The following is a 12982-nucleotide window of genomic DNA, read 5'->3' as shown; positions in this document are numbered from 1 at the left end:
TTGGGCATAAATTGACTACCATGATAAAAGCCCTGCCATGACTAGCAGAGCGGTACTGGCTTACACTGAGTGCAGACTAGGAATTATCCTGGAACATATGCTCTAAGAGAGCCATCTCAGTTTCAATGGTACCAGATAACTTTTGGTGAAACTTCGTGGCAAAAACCACCTCAGATGACTTCTTTCCATACTCGGGTCTGATCACTTCCTTTAAGTACGTTGAAATGGCAACACCCAGCAACTTATTGACTGGGCAGGTAAATAATAATAATAGTCCTTTTGAGGATTGAATTGTCTTGAGAAGAAACTTACTCCTTCCCTCTGAGGCTTTTCTGCAAATTGGTCACGGTTTCGTTGCCTCGGCAGATGCTGGCTCTCCTCTGCCCTTGGCCAACAGCGGACATTGGTACGAATTATATCGAGGAAAACATCGTTGGTTTAGGCCTTAGGTGATTCAGAGTATTATTCATAGGCTTAAATCAACTAAGGTCTAAACCGGGAATTTTTTCCGCTTAATATATATATAATTCATACCAATTTTTGAACCGTGCTATTGCTTTAGAAGAGTCCGTTAAAACCCTGTCATTTCCACGGTTACAGGGTCCTTATAATAAACGGGAATTATGGTCAACCGACTAACGACAAGGAAGTAGCTGCAATTGTCGGATTGCCTGACGACCACTTCGTAGAAGTTCCTCTCTGGACATTCTGTTGCGAATTAACAAACAGAGTCCCTGCCTCTTAGGCTTCAATACCAAATCTAACAATTAGTGGAACAACAGAGATAGAAAGGACATTTTGTCGAATTTCGACGCAGAACCCCAACTATTCATACTGAAAGGTGCGAAAATAGTTGGAACTGCAGCCGCGCCTGTGCCATTTTATAACTCCATACAGACTTCAAAAAAGGTCTCAGAATCTACTCAAAGTATCGACAATAGGCAGTATGACGGTAGCACAACAAGAGTAACATCTTTTAAAATAGTTCACTTGCAGAAGGCAAGGGGGATTCCTATACTAGAGAGTCGTACTTAAGAAGGGATATCGAGCCGCATCCTAAACAGGCTATTGAGCCCCTTACGAAAGGATACCAGTTGAGTAACGCATCAGTGGCAGCCATGGATGCGGGGCAGGTTATCCAAGGTGCCTCTAAAACTATCAATGGAGCCAGTTATGGCTCATGACAGATACAGTCTAACTTAGAGGCTGGCCGACGTCATCCCTTAATTTAGGTCACCCCTCTTATTTTGGTAATACTGAGCTTCTCCGATGTGATGGGGGCTAAGTATACCAGCTCACGAAGAAAGCCATTCGAGGGTTCTGTCCCAAGCATTTTTCTTCAAGAAAAGCCTAGAGGACCTAATAATCCTCGTGTCACTTCTTTGTCAGTTTTGATTGGATTTATAGGATATTGGGTTGCTGACCACACCACCTTTCTAAAAGAAACTCAGTTGAAAATATTTTAGACGATTGTTTGGACTAAGGAAACGTCCTTCCAGGCCTTGCTGGTACCCAAGAATTTCAATCTGAACTGCAAGAACTACATCATCTCCAGAGTTATTTTTAGAATATGATCTACTTTTTGAAAATCACGGAGGAAACACTGATGCCAACCGAATGTAAAGTAAGGATGGCACTAGAGTGCTACCTCCTAAAAGGTCATCGATTTAAACTACAACCATCCCATCCATCCTAAGACGGATTAACTCAGCCAACTCCAACAATTTCTTAGAATTCGTGTTCAGAATAACTAAACAGCTCTGATTCCTTCTAAGGTACAACCATCAACTATCTCCGTGTATGCATCTGGCAAGCATACCGAAATCTTCCGCTCAGAAGATCGTTTTAGAAATTGTTAGCATCACATCTAGACGCTAATCATCATCATCACAGTCAACAGCAGCATCATCATCATTAGAGTCAGGTGTAGTGGTTGATTGTCATCGTTGTCGTGTCATGACATTTGCAAGGTGGCTTGTCTATTGTCTACATACCGCCGACGAATCCGATGGGGCAATTTACAGAAAATATGTGTTTCGCATACAATTATCATTTGAAATTGTCGGATTTGAATGACAATAATTGCATTGAAAATGGTTGCAATATGGGAATAAATGGTTGCTATTTACAAGTTTGGTCGTTATTGAAAAGTTGTGTAGGATTCCCGGTAATCACGGGTTGGGAATAAAAAGAGTGCGATTCCGGGAATTAGTAGAATACCGTGTGGTCTCAAGTGATTTGTATCTTATCGATCAGCGAGAGGATGTCACTCTTGACAACCCAACCCCCGGTGTATTCTGATACTCGAAGATTCCTGCAGTCAATCCTATACGCATTGGATCTCACCGGCCTACCGCTAGCTCCAACCACTTCGAGATCTTGAGTCTATGAAAAGCCCAAGTGGAAACAGGATCTATGTCATTTTCATCAACTCAATGAGCTCCATTATCCGATCTGCATGATCAGCACGAATCTGGTAGTTATTCTCATCATAAAACGAGAACTCCTTAATTGAAATTTGCATATAATCATCTCCTCAATTTACAATACTGAATTCCGCTGTGAATGACCCATTACAATAGCCACTATATTGACCATTGGTGTCAGGTCAACGATTCATTTAGGCCATTTCAATTTATTCAAGTTGAATGTACGAAAAGCCGAAATAACTTGAAAAATCATACAATCAGACGGACACACATCTATGACGGCTCACTTATGAGGAGTACAAGTCGTCGACTCCGCACTGGGACGTACAATCAATGAACCCTTGGAAATGCATAGCAACTAACTTGCATACATTTATTAAGATTTATGCAGTGTGTCCAATAGTGACTAGTTGTCATTCTACCTATTAAGCAAACTTTCCCTTGACTGGAGCTAGGTCAAATATAGACTTGGGTTTTCACTTAATGAACGTCGCGCTGAAATGATTGAGTGTCTTAGGCTAGAGCAAGTCAACCCCGAGCCCGTTAGAATAGTAATAAATCTTTGACTATGTCGGCCAGCGTCCACTCTATGTGGTTAGTACTTGTTTGTCTATTAAAACATGTACTCGATTCAATTGAAAAGAGTGCCTGGTTAAAGTGCTTAGATGGACCAATAGACGGATTGTAGCCTAGGGAAGCGAATAGGCAAAGAGGGACTAGAATTTCGCAAGATTACAATTGACTTGGCTCCAGAGATGGGCCAAGAATCAGTGATGCACTTAATTGTAGTTCTGAGCCAGACATATGTAGTCATTTTTGAGAATATGGTGTCACTTATCCGCTTATAGTCGAATGAACACTATCCTTCAAGACTGAGACCACTTCAGTCAAGAGCGGGTCCATATTCTCGCCGCGAAGCTGACAGGCCAATCAATTCTTATTTATAAAGACGAACGCATGCTATATTAGGCAACAGGCTTCCAGTCAAGCAAATCGTATCAATAATGTGAATAAAGATGAAAAATTATCATTGCCGAAAGGGGGGGGAGGAGTAACGGTGCTAGGACCAATGAATGACTAGTCAAGGAGACACCTTGCTACTTTCAAATCATATCAGTCTCAAAAAACTATAGACCACGTTTTCCCCATGCAAAAACACGCCCAAATTCAAAAGTTTAATAATGGGTCCTGACAACCTCCAACCCTCCAACTACCCTAACCAAAAAACCTGGAACCTATTACAATATTCCCACAGATCCTAGGTTTGATTCGTTCCTTCGAAAGGAAATACTTGAGAGTCTTCACATAGCAGTACTTGTTATATGAGATTTACTTTACTAAGTTAGCTGTAGCAGCTCTGACAGCAGAAAAGTTGCTGAGCATAGTTAGCCACACCTTCTTTAAGAGTTTGGAGAATTATACTCGGATTCTTGATGGCGTCACTTAGGGATTCTCCTTAGATTTCAATATAAGATGGACTGGAAATTGATTCAACAATCTAGAAAGATAAAGTACAAAATTGTCTTGGGTCAGAGGAGAGGAATCCCTTTGATAAGCACGTCAACCTCAACTAACAGGGAAGACCTTCATTACTGGTATAAGGTGTCGACATCAGATTCGATAATCATCCGAATCGACGACTAAAGCTCGCCTTTGCTGTCAAAAACAATAAGTCAAAAATGTACATAAAAAAGAAGACGCTTCACACACCTATCTAGAGAACTAGTTGTTCTCTTCATCACACTTTAGAAATTAAAAAGGATAGTAGCGAAGAGAAGAACTAATTTCCCAAATACAAAGTTACGAATATTTTTTACCCAAAAAGGGCGGAGCTTTCAACTTTCCTATATATTCAATCAGCTAATCTTGGTTCCAAAATCGATCGACTGGTCGATCTTCCAACTATGGGGTTGACAATTTTGATTAAAATTCGTCAATAACGCAGCACCACACCTAGCATTTACAACAGATAGGAAAGTAGGATTCTACCTTAAAAAGTTTAATTAACAACGGTCCATAAAGAGGTAGATTTCTTGGGAGCCAGGATGAAGGAGAAGGATGAAGAATCATCTCGAATGATAGAAGGAAGCGTCAACGTTACAATACATCATTAAATAATCTTCAATCATATAACCGATGACAAAAGAATATGTGCCGCAAGGACTAACAGTTCGCCGACGTTCATGACTCATTCTTGTGGAATTACCAGAAAAGTGGAGCATATCAGGCTAGTACTCGATGAACAACTAAATGACCAGATTTGACATGCAGTGATTCAAAATTCAACTGCAAATACCTATCAGTAAACTGAGGCCGAAATGGAAGATTTTGAACACCAAAAAAGTCCCTTCATTGCATAAAATATTTTTAATTACACAATGAAGTGCTCGAAAATGGGCTATCTGTAAATTAGATTTTTTTTCTCAAATTTGTCCAGATGTCTGGACCTTCCTATGCACAGCAAAGAGATAAACTTTAAGCAAGTCTGTCAGGACTCACTGGATTCTCAGAGAATAACATCTCTATTTCAAACTGAAGCAGTTATCCTTAGACATGCAAGGGTATACCCTAGTTATCAGTAGAAATATTTTTATTCAGATAGAAGAATAAATCAGGGGGTATGACAAATAAACGTATTACCTAAGTTTCTGCCACTTGCAATTTTTTACCTACCTCGAGCTAGGGCTAACCTAGCTATGTTCCAGGTAGACCTTAACTTTTTTAAAAGCTTCTAAAGAGCGATAGTTGGAGCAAAAAATAAGAAACTCCATTAGGGTGAATATGATTTATTGGAACCAGGTAACTGTGCCAAAATCCACGCCTTTTGTCCTTCGGCAAAATTTGGGCCAAGCCAAAACCTTGCATCATACTGATATATGGGATCGTGGCAGCTTTAGGTGTGATATGGCCAGTTGAGTAGAAAACATCTACATATGTAATTGAAATTTAATTGATACAGGCAGGTTAATTATTATGGGAAGTATTGAGTACAATTCTTGCTCGTGATTCAAAGGCATCTTTTGACAGCAACTCATTTAATACCCTTCATGCTGAAGAAAATGGCTGACGCTGCAGGCGTGGCTCATATCCTGGAGAAAGGGAGTGGAGCTCACAAGGAGGATATGGAAGCCTGGAGAAAAGTGTTACCTTAGAAAACGAAAGATCGGAGGAAGATACGACCGGATTTGACCACCACCTCCAAACCAGGGCCGGATATGACATATCCTGACATTTTCAGAAGATTGAAGTTACAGCCAGAAATCGATTTGGGGAGAAAATGTTTGCTGCAGAAAGTGAAGCCTTCTTTCTTGGACCGTCTAATGCGGCTAACATTTTCTCCTCATCCTCATCAATTCGAGTTCTGGGTTTACCTATACTCTCTTGAATAGTCAGTATAGGCCAAGAAATTCAAGGATCTAATCGCGGACGAATTCTTGAACCAAAGTGGAAAGTCCTTAGGAGGGGACACCGATGTAAGGGCTAATAGACCATCTCAGAGTAGGCTAAAACTGCAGGATGCGGAGATTTACGCAACGGAAGAGGCGTGAGCGGTAAAAATGTGACTAGAAAGACCGGGTTTACCCTGCCAGATGAGAAAATGGTAACAGAGAAAAAACGGACAGAAAAAACACCGTGAAAGTCGAATTTGATGGACATGTGGTCCTCTCGAAGCCGGCTATCTATTATAATATCTTGGAGATGATGATAGGAATCAAACTGATTTCCAGAGAACACAGAACAGAGTATTCATGTTAAAAGGTAGCTAGTGCCAACGCGTGCCAATTGTAAAACGGTTGCCAAATTTTGGCGGGCCGAAACCCTACAGGGGACTGTTTTGAGCCGGAATCGCGCCATCCATTCTTGTTTACGTATCTCCTCTGTGGGCGCTTGCAGACTCTCAGAGAACAGAGCATGTGAATTCGGTTTACCGGGTGATGGATTTGAGAGTTTGCAACGCTTTTAGAACCACATCAGATAAAGCAGAACTCATAGTGACGGGTATGATCTCAGTCGCCATTCTAATGAAAGAAATGGATAGATGGAGCGAGCCTCTTTGTTTTATTGGGAGATATGGAAAGAACATGATTATTTACACGAACCATATACAAAATTCAGGACACAGTGTGCTAAATCATACCATGTTAAAGTTTTCAGAATTTTGACTAAAGTCCATTGCCTGGATGGATCGCACCCAACGCTGTGAAATTTGTATAATGATATGTTGTAACTGGCAAAAGCCAGTTTACTCATCAGCCGTTGGCAGAATTTTAATGTATCCTTTAAATAATTCAGACAGCTTCCTATCAAACTTATAACAACCAAGTAGGTCCTTGTAGTTGCAATGTTTCCAAAAGTTTCTCTATTTGATTTGAATTAACTGGTTAAGTTGCCACCAACTCTTTTAATGTCATAAAGGGGAAAGGGATTTCTTAAGTTCCCGACCTGGGGTTCTAACTTTAGAGCCCAGAAAAGTTGTCAAAAGATAGGGAATAGTAGATATCCAAAAACGTATTTTCACTTTAGGATTTACTAAGTACTGGCGTTAACTGATGGTGACTAACTCGGAAAGTGAACATTCTAGCAGCAGATGGGAGCCCTATCTTCGGCTCGAAATCGATTTCATTGTCAGTAATAAAGTCATAAACAATAGTCAGTTTCAACTCTCACAGGGAAACCAATCGTAAATAGCTGCAGTGGGAGGTGAGATTCAATAAAGCAATTTCCCAAGGATCAAGGTTCCAGTGCTATCAAATGAAATCGCCAGTCGAGTACCAATTAAATTGCGTGCAACCCATATATCCGGGCATCTCGACCCAAGTTGAATAAGGCTTAAGCCCAGAAAAAGTGTTAACTCAGCTAACCAAGCGACAAAAGCTGAAGGCAAATAAGGCGGCCTCTGCGTTATGCGCAGATACCTTCAATATTACCACCCTTTATAGAGTTTGATAAAACTCATCCATTAATTATCAACTGGTCTGACACCAAATGGAAAGATAAGTTGGCTGCAAAAGGATTTACCGTTTTGATAATACATCTCCAGTTCCTAGTGAATGACCCTAACGATTAAAAGGAAACTTTTAGTTAAGGTATCTGAGACATTTTGGTTGGTTAAAATACAGCAAAAGCCAATTATATATCCGACGAGAAAGGTACCCGCTAGTTAAGGTGCTTGCAATATTAAGGCAATGAAATGTCATACTCCTGACGAGAAATGGAAGAGACAACCGCTAGGCAAGGTGCCTCGGATATTGAGTCTGTTCGGTGGATAGTGAGCCTCTTACAAGGATTGAATGGTTATCATTGACCAGTTCCTGGGTTAGTCCACTATTGCTACCGACAATTTACCAGTGATTGACGGAACCAATTTAGCCAAAAAACATTGCTAAATAAGTTTTAGGTGGGAAGATGGAAGAATGATTGTGTACTGTTATGCCCACCTACATTTGATGCTGAGAGCAAATCGAACAAAGGCACAATTACCAACTATGAATTGGGTCCCTATATCGATTGCCTCCTTGGAGTTTATAGAATATGGTATTTGGAATCTTTGCGCATGACGTCACAATTTGCCCAAGTTCACCATAGTTATAGCGAAGAAAACGCGCAGAAAAAATAAAAAGCTGGTTCCCGAAATACGGTGTCCATGTAAACAAAAAAAAGTTATACCCAATACCGGAAAATTCATCTTCAGCTTTTAGGTTTTAGTCCACAACGTCGTTCCGGACCCCATATTAAAGAGCTATGATATATGACGGAGGGCACATTGCCTGCTATTTGGCGAACACTTCTACGGATAAACCAAAACGAACATAATTCGTTAGCGGCAAGTATGCCATCAGAATCAACTGGAGGGTAGTTTCCTGATCATCGTCCCCATGAAGGCTCCTTAAGTTGAAAGGCTTCTCAATACTAAAATAATCTAGCAATCCAAATAAAGTTCTCCCTGAGCATTTACATTTAAGAAATCGTCCCTGGGAAGTTATGAGTAAGATCTCATTTCAATAGAGTAGTGTACTGCATTCAATATAACATATCCATGCCACTTCACCTGCATTTAACCTGAATTCGTGCTTTCCGAAAAGGAATCTACCCGAAATTGGAGCAAAATTAGTCATGAACGACAGCGTTTCATATATTCACATGTTAGGTGAACTTTTTTACTACCATCTAGATACACATTTACTCAGCAGCGACATATGCTTCTTCTACTGGAATTTCTCAGTGGATTTTATGGTAATTCCACTTACCGATAGTGACAATTATCACTTAGCAGGTTTCTTTAGATAAAAAAAAGTAGATACTTCAACACGTCTGCATACTGTCAGTTGACATTAGTATGGATAGGATACAGGACATTGCCCTGAATTCGAAGAATGAAGGCGAGTCCCTCAAGTGGTTACACATAGTTGAAATGAAACCCTCTGTTCGAGGCAGCTCCCAACGATAATCCTCACAGGGTTCAAAGACAAACTACCTTAGTTATGCCTATGAAAGACTGCAGCTCAACCGAGTTACCCACGATAGCTCACTAGTTTGCTTGCAAGCAGACCGATTCTGAAGCAGTTTATGAACAAAAAGTCCTTATCATTTTACTGAGCTCTGAAGTAGTCACATGACACTAAAATCTCTCTAGGATTTCTTGTTATTTACAATAATGCCCATAACTCAATATAAATCATAACGTTGGCGATGAATCACTGCCTTTCGCGCTTAGACGTTAAGGTGCTATGTTTTAGAGGATATAATCTACCACAGAAGTGCCATCCAGCCAAACCAGTTGGATGCTCTAACAAGAATTCAATTTTGTTGCACTTTGCTGGAATGTATAAATTACTATCAGTTTCCCTAACATTTTTAAGGAACAAACACTCTCGCGAAACGATAAAAAGATGACAGAGCTTACTGGAATAGGTAGGTAATCTTCCCCGGTAGTTCGTTGTGGGTCCGATCGTTCACAAAGGGAGAGATACCTACGGTACCCTATTGTGTATAAAAACGGTCTCCTCAGCTAGTGTTAGTCGTCATCGGCTTACATTTCGGAAAAAGGACACCGTAAGACTGCGATATTTCTGATTTCATTTTTTGAACCGGGATATACACTTCCTCTTCTTAAGCCTTTCTTAACAATGGGGTCAACAATTTCTCTCTGTCTTCAGCTTGGTCTTGGAGGGACCACATGATTCTCAAATTACCATCATAATCAGTGTGCCAACCCGTCGCTATTTCGGTTGACTCTAAATTTTACCTTATTTTAGATAATTTATAGCATGGCGTTATCATACGACCTTTATTTTTCATAAGGAAGAAGATACTCTTACCGCCAATAGTCCTTGGCATAGAGCGATGATAATCAACTTTTTTTGCTGGGGACCGACAACATTGTTATATCCTAGGCTTGGTTTCAACAATATGGCGCTAAAGACCACATAAGCGACGCAATGCTCGAAATGGTGAAGGAAAAATTTAGCAACTGGGTCATTTTACCGCAAGCATTCACCAGCTGGGCGTCGCGATATATTGGACCAAGCTATCAAAAGCTGGAACGACCGCTGGAAGCATTGCCAGTGAAGCGGAGGCGGCCATTTGAATTATGCGCTATTTTATACATCATGACATGAATGTATTTTCAATAAAAAGCAGGAGTCAATTTAATATCCCCCACGTCATCTTGGGTAGTATTTAATAGGAATGGGGATTGATTTTCTGTTGAAGTGAGCAGAGCTGTCAAGTCTACGTAAATCCATCAATTACCATAACCTATCATGAAGTAATACAGTGGAATCCCCGTATTTCCTTCGTCGATTATTCGTATTTCCGGTCCTCGAAGGTAATTTTCTTTATTTTGCACTCTCGATAATTGGTAATACCGATATTTCGTACCAAAGCGTCAGTTCTTTGACGATACGAATTACCGGGATTCTACTGTATAATCAACGCATGTTCAGAGATGAACTTCCCTGCCTCTCCAGCTGAGACTGGTCCTTTGTCACTGTAATCGTCATCCAGAGAAATTTCCCTTGTATAACAATTCTGCAATCTGAATATATGCTAACGGAGAAAAGGGACCAACAATAAGGATTTCAGATTATGCAAAAAAGACGAAAGGATAATTAGGCGTTGTGGTTTACTTAGCTAGTAATTTTAAAGCGATGGGACTATGAAGCTACAGAATTGATCCTGGTAAGGGAGAGATAGCATGGGAAATATTGAATGCATGAATGAATGACAAACAAATCAATTCAGGAAACCCAACCCCCAACCCCATGAAAACAAAATGACGGTTTAATATCTGCTGAAAATTGCAATTCAAAGTTGGGCTTCACGAGATTTGCAGCGTTCAGCAATCACATGATGATCTTCTCCTTTCTAACACTGAATTCTTTCTACTATCGATCCTAGTGTTTACTCTGAAAGGATTTATGGCTTCTCCTGCTTTTTGGTAATAACAGCGGTCCTAGAGGTCCACTTTAGAAATATTGACAGTTGCAAGTTCTTCATCGAAACATTAGCGAGCACTGGTAGAATCCGGGGATAGGGTGAAAGTTTAGCGGGGAATTTGGGCCAAGTGTTTTCTCTTGAACCTGGGAGACATCGGCCCCCTTCGCTTGTCCTTAATCAGGCCGGTTTCTGCTGTATCTGGAGATCGAAGAGAGGCAGCTGCATGCATCGCCGTGAAGTATAATCTTCTGTTCATCTGCCTAAAGGAAACCCCTTGGATTTAAATTCCTTTAAACGTTGTATCTACTAAGCTCAGGCTTGCTCGACTCATATGTGGTTTGGTTAGCTGTCAGTTGTGGGCCAACCACAGTCAAAATCATGGAAAATAACTGACTCTAAGCTTCTCTAAGTAATAAATTGAATAGTAAGAAAGAAGAATGTTGAACATGGACTTTGATATCTTTCGCATCAGGATGATATCTATGTACGGAAAGGAAAGCATGTTTAATAAGGTCAGTGTTCTGATCATCATGAGCTGATATTTCTCGTTGCTTTAGTCCAGCGTGGCCTTGAGATTCTCCCTATGCCCTGGCAATATTTTAAAGTTTATTGGCTGACATAAAGGTATTATCAGATACTGATATTCCCAATGAAACATAATCAAATTTTGAAAATGAAGATAATGTGCATCCTTAGTGAATGCTACCATTTATGACACGTTAAAGCGCTACACGAATGGTTTTTCCGGTACATAGTTTTTTTTTTCACTCTGGCTCTTGACTTGCTTCTTGTACTTTATTCTCTTTGTTCATGTACTAATGTATCACGTTGGAGACCACAGAAACGATAAATGAGGAGTACAACAGTTGTGAAGGTCAACCTCGAACCTGCTGCACTACACACCACCAGATATGAGTCCATAACCCACTCAGTTATAAGTCCTATATCTAAGAGCGAGACACTAAATATATAGATGAAAAACACTCTATTAGTTCCCAAAGAGAGATACGGTTAGTAAAGGTGTCAACTGTCTTAATGGTTTCCTGCACTCGGTAGCTGTTGACTCTCAAGTGGATTTTTGAAGGAATGCATCTCAAGTTGAAGCGAATATGGCTTAGTTTTCTTAGAGAGTCTAGTGTCGTAACGTCGTAACTGATCCAAGAACCCAGTTAATTACACTTCTACTGTTACTGAATTCCAGCTAAATTATAACCTAAAACCAGACTTCATAAATCTCAGTGTCAACTTTAAGCTACTGAAGCCTTCAATAGTGCAACGTTCGCGACAGTCTTAAGATCTCTCTGACACCAAGAACCTCAAAGACCAGGACTACCCATAGTTCAACACCGACCACAGACCTCCATCAATAGATTCTAATTCTAACTAAAATCACGCCAGTTTATGGAAAACCAAATCACAAATTCAAGCCCCATTGCATTCTGAACGTTAACATGATTTACGTGTCCAATACCGTCTAGCCAGTCGATCCCCCGCCATGACTGCAAACAGAAAACTCTAATTATACTTGGGATTGTAAGATTGTTGTTCGTTCCTGTTTCTGTTATTGTTACTGGTTTCCCTGGTTGGAATGACAATTTATTAGTTGACAAGGAGCGACAATACATCATCAAGCGGGCGGACATGATCAATTAGTGTCTATGCTTGCAAACGGTGACAGAAGATACTATTTCTGGTGATTTGTACGTTAGCCAGAACCAGGCGAATTGCAATTGTGAAGTGATTAGTTTAAATTATTGCTTTAGTTCATGCAAATTAAATAATCGAATGCAGGCCACAATTAGAAATAATTCAGTTTTAATTGAAAGGTTGGTGCTGGTACTAAGCAAAGTTTCCTTGGGTGGCGGAGTTTGCGTTGGCTGGAAAGTAGAGGAGGGTGGTCCCTATTAATTTATCTAGAAATCAGTCATGATAATTGCAGGTTTGGATAAGATTTTTTATATTTATATAATTCAAAGAATTCTTCTCAGAACTATTTATAAACAGGTCAGGTTCAACTATATAGCGGATGTGGAAAGCCGATTGGGGAAAAGTGGAGGATTGGGAAATGTTCTGTCGAAAAGATGGAAAATGCAATCAAAGATTTACCCTCATGA

At 40.2% G+C, this 12982-nt stretch overlaps 1 protein-coding gene across 4 annotated transcripts in view; it reads right to left on the bottom strand.

Annotated features, from left to right (window-relative positions):
• LOC119650642 (protein outspread) overlaps nt 1–12982 on the bottom strand; it is a 466010-nt gene that overhangs the window by 282117 nt on the left and 170911 nt on the right. The window lies entirely within an intron of this gene.

Source organism: Hermetia illucens, chromosome 3, assembly GCF_905115235.1.
Source record: "Hermetia illucens chromosome 3, iHerIll2.2.curated.20191125, whole genome shotgun sequence".
Lineage (NCBI taxonomy): Eukaryota > Metazoa > Arthropoda > Insecta > Diptera > Stratiomyidae > Hermetia > Hermetia illucens.
This window is presented reverse-complemented; position numbering and strand designations above follow the sequence as displayed.